The sequence below is a fragment of the Amia ocellicauda genome, chromosome 2, assembly GCF_036373705.1.
Source record: "Amia ocellicauda isolate fAmiCal2 chromosome 2, fAmiCal2.hap1, whole genome shotgun sequence".
NCBI classification, from domain to species: domain Eukaryota; kingdom Metazoa; phylum Chordata; class Actinopteri; order Amiiformes; family Amiidae; genus Amia; species Amia ocellicauda.
The window spans coordinates 57,226,593-57,231,868 of NC_089851.1; positions in this window are offsets into that span (position 1 = coordinate 57,226,593).

Here is a 5,276-nt window from a genome sequence, read left to right on the forward strand (position 1 = left end):
CTTGTTTGCCTTTTAAATGCGTTTTAATATATTCACTAAACAACGTGTTGGTCGAGTGCTTAAAGTGCCAGATCTCGTATATTTCTGCTATTCTGTAACCCTTATCTACAGCAGACAGCAGCTCTGGCATGCACCAGACACCGGTAAGCGCTCGCTGCTCGTCGCTGTGTGTGCAGGGGGGCCCTGCTGGGTGTCAGCGCACGTCCGACAGAGTGTAAAGAACAGTTTTTTACCAACTCTGGTCGGTAGCACAGGGAAAAACAACCTTCTAGGAGGGTAAACTTTGACTTTTGCGAGCCCAAAGTAATTTTGTAAATCTTCAAAGCCCTCGCATATTATATCCGGGTGACCAACGGGGTACAATTTGGTTTTATTTACAAACGGGTACAGACTGGTGAAATCATAGTAACGGAGTTCCTAGCCAGGTTTTGGTTGATAATACAGGGTCACTGCATTCGTCCACCCACCGAATAGAGACTCCCTGGGGTCTAAAGGCGCTGGTAACTGTGATTCGGAAATAAATGCCCTAACATCCTGGTCTTCATTCAGCATTGTCTTCCATTTGTGTTCCCACATCACTTTAACATCAAACCCTTGTAATTTTAAGAATTCGGTTTTATACATTGTCTTTTGATATAGCCAGCCGAATGTTGTTTTTGTCACACTGTTAACGTCATTTTCGCTATAACAGGTATCGCAACCATGAAAAAAACATCCATGGTACTCAAAAGCAGTGTACACACCGTTTATTACTGCAAAACCATCTAGATAGTACGGGCCAAATTTATGCTCACCACCCAGCTTTAGTGCGTGTTGTATACTGATGTTGTCTGTGTGTTCAGTATACATGAGCCACTGAATAGCGGGGGTCGAGAACCGCTTTTTCTGGTTGTGATAATTGTCATGGACTAATGCTATGGTCTGCGGTCTGAGAAACATGTACCGGTACATGGTCATACACACAGAGGCTAATGTGATGTACTGAAACGGGTCAAGACTGACTTTAATCAGGTCTGAATCAGGGTCAGATGGACACTTCAGACGTATCTGCTCTGTCATACATAATATCTCGTTTCTAAATGTAGTACAAGCTTGTCTCAGTATGTCCACGTCCTGTCTACAATACCGCTTCAATTCATCGAGTTTGTGCTCATCGTACCATTCCTGAAACTGTGTTTTATCTGCACCCATCATGTAGTCTACCCCGTAAAATTGTTCAGCGGGTAAGGGTCCTACATAATTTTGGTTTGCGACCATGTTAAAGAAGTGTGGGAAATGGCCTTTCTCACCCTCAAACCCCATTGCTTTTGGCATATTGCTCAGTTTCAGAGGCAAGAAATGTAATGAATCAATGAACCTGATGTTCAGAGCGGTCACTGTCATGCACATAATTTTACCTCCTTGTGTGATGAAGTGTGTAGCAACCTTTTCACGTATGAGCTCTCTAATGACCAAGTAGTTATCATAGCCTTTACCATTGTGTGAAATAAAAGTGTAGTTTTTAAAACACGTGTCAATGAAACATTTCACAAAGTCAGATAAGCAAGAATCCCCATAAAACTCCCATGTGCATTTGTTGTTTATGTGTGAAGCATAAACATAATTTGGGATGTGTGTCCTGTTTCTTGCATGCATTCAAAATCAAAGAAAATGTATTTTTCCGATTGTTTGGGGATGTTTATTACGCTCATGTAGCATACATGATTGTCAGGTGTCTGGATAACACTTTTACAGCACGGAAAGAGCTTTTCTTCGCAAGTGTGCATTATTGGGAGAAAAGTCCAGCACTCTGTACAGTAAAAGTGTTGAACACACTGAATCTCTTTGGTGGCAGCTTTAGCCTTGTGTCTCCTGAGACAGACACCACCTCTACAGAATATTTTACATACATCGCATCTGGTGATGGTCTCTTTAACCTCAAAACAGTGGGGGTCTAAACACGCTCTGCACAAATTCCGACACGTGTGACAATTTTTATGCCCATATACTGCGTGGCAATAATCACAGAAATAGTTAACACCTATAAATGTTCTGATGTTTAAAACCCCGTAGTAATGCTGTTTGTGAAGTAAAACAAACATCTGTGCATTCTTTCCCTTTCCACAGGCGGTACACACTGGTGGCAAAACATAAATTGTTACCTTGGTTTTTGAAATCAGTGAGGCATGCCCTTTTCTTGTCTATTATCTTGCAAAACAAAATACCTTTTATACGTCTCCGTACCCCACCTTGCATATTAGGATTTCGGTGTGACTTTGCAGTAAATTAGCTATGCTCTCTAGGAAATCTGTTTCATCCAGCTCCCCCAAATGTTGCCTCCTCTAACAGAAAGCATTATTTAATGACCCCGAGCTCAGTCTAAGCTGTACAAAATCATTAGGACCCACATTGTGTGATATTTCATTTAACAGCCCTTGCGCAGCACCAGTACGATTCTACCAGATCCAGATTCACAAACCTGAATTCTTCATAAAACTCCATTCCCCGGAACCTGTTAAGTTCCCGGTCATAGTGACGAATACGCTCCAAAAACACCCGAGGCGGGTCCCCGCCATCACCACCCTCAACCATTTGTTCAGCATTTTCATTATTCACCTCTAACATTGCTACATCACCACCCCCAATCTGATTATCATTATCATTCGCTTCTAATGCTTACCCATCAGACACGTGCAAATCTATATATTCCTGAATTTCCAAGTCTGGTTGGTTATTATTATCAGCTTCTAATGCTAATTCATCAGACACAATCAAATCAATATATTCCTGAATTTCCAAGTTTGCTGGGTGGTCATCAACCGCCACTGTGCTGTAATGGTGTCTGTGATCCTGCTAATTGTGACACATCCATTCTAGATTTAAGCCTACGCAGCATTCTTTTGGCTACATTAATATTCTTTATCAGTACTGCCGTGATACGTGCAGACCGAGTGTCTTTGTGTCTTACTTGTTTCATTATTTGTTAATTGCGGTTTTCACTCACAGTGTGACGATTCAGCAAACTCGATGTTATACCCTTTTTGTTTTACCACATTTGTCAAAACATGTATTTTTCTATGAGCTGTGTGTAAATCTTCTACCAGTTGCCAACAAATGTGACATATTTTACTAAACAACAGGGCCCTAGAATCATCAGAGGTCTGAATGCCTGTACAGGGTATTTGTTCACCTGACCTGTCTATCTCTTTATGCACACTCGGAGTGGGGTTAACTGTGCTATTTGTCTGCTTACCTCTTTTTACAGTAGCGGGCTGTCTTACTGCGTGCTTTTCTCTGAAACATGCACTCTACCTTCAAGATGGTTTAGTGACTTGTTAGAAAGTGTGGATGAGAAAGTAATGCAAATAGTTGAGAAGGTTATAAAAAACAAGGCTTATCAAGTGTTTTACAAACATAAATAAAATACTGTTTGTGTCTGCTCTGCTTTTCTGTGCAATAAGACATTATATTAATTCATATATTTTTTCAGAGAAAGAAACCCCCGGGGCCCCTGGAATTACGTTTACGTATGTTTGAGGAATCTATGTTTGAAGATGTCATCCTCACTCTAATAGCTCACAATTTTGGTGATTTGTATGATACTGGTAATTCTGATGTGAAATCGCTAGTTGCTGATGTTGAAAAAACAGTGGCGTCCCTCCCCAATGTGCTCAAGAGAATGCTGTATAAAGAGACACATCCTGGTGAATCTGCTTTTACATCTGTCCAAAAAGTTCTGCACAGTTCTTTTGGAAATACTATCCCTATCATGACCAAACCCAATTTCTACACTGTGCTAGACAGAATAGTGTCACTGCCCTGGCCAAAAAACAAGTAGAGGGAGTAGCTAGTGCAGTACAGTTCAGTTGTTTCTTCCTGGCTGCTGTAGGTGTTGGGGAAGCGGGATCATTGGTCACCCGAGTCAGTATCTAATCTCACTGTCTACATCTGACTTGATGCCTTGTTGTCATTTTTAGAGCTGTCACAATAAAATATTGACATTGAAATATATTTTACTGAGTCTCATATTTTGAATGTCTATACCTTTTCTTTCTCTTTTATTTTTCCAAAACTGTACCACCCCAAAAATAATCATAAAATATATAACCTAAAATCATCACACGCACATCACTAAACACAGTTTAAAATACTTTTTTATTAAAACTTTATGTTGTTGTTCTCTTTTTATTTTAATGTATTTTATTTTGCTAACAACTTATCATAACAAACCTAATCATAAAACATAACCTAACACAAATAATAATAAGTTTAAACTCTTAAACATTACACACACACACACATACACCATCAGGGTGAGATGGCAGTAAACACTTGTCAAGATGACCTGTGCCCTTTCCAAAATGCCTGTCATCCTAACAAGATGGAGGTCATCCAAACAAGATGGCTGTCATCCTAACAAGATTACGGTCATCCAAACAAGATGGCTGACAGGAGAGGGTCAAAGGGTAAAACCTGTATCCTAACAAGTTGGCTGACTGGAGAGGATCAAAGGGTACAGGGTAAGGAGGGGCTTCCTGGCCCGTGGGGCTTCTGGGTAAGGAGGGGCTTCCTGGCCCGTGGGGCTTCTGGGTAAGGCGGGGCTTCCCAGCCCATGGGGCTTCTGGGTAGGGGTGGGGCCACCTGACACTTTGACATAAAGTGCCATCATTACTACTCATAAGCGCAATATGTACAATATCTTTCCCGTTCCTGAGAAAACTATGTTTGAAAACTGTAATTTTTTGCCTGGACTACAATCAAGATGGCTACCAAACCATGTGACATTATGCCGCCATTTTGCGATCTAGTGACCATGCCATAGACCCCTACATCCATTCAAAGTCTGGTGACTTTTTAGACTGCGGTTCAAAAGTTATAGGCATTTGAACATATTCTGGTGGAAGAGAAGAAAAAATAAGTATAATAATAATAATAATGACCAGTGACCACCACATTGCTTATGGGATCAATTCTGTCAAGTAACAATCAGTCCAATACATTCTAACATAGTTCCATACTGCACCATATGCATTTATTTGCAACTTGACCATCTCTGAAATTTGATTGGCTCATGGTGGCCATTTTGTTTTCTCAATCAACTTGCCTTGAACAAATCTGATAGAGGAGCTAGCCAAGGTCACGTGTACAAAATTTCATATCAATCAGACCAACCATTTCGGAGATGAAGATCTTTGAAGATTCTTGGCCAATCCAATATGGCTGCCAAACAATATGACTTATTGACTTGTTTTGAACAAATCTGAATTTAGGCCATAACATAACATCACACACCAAGT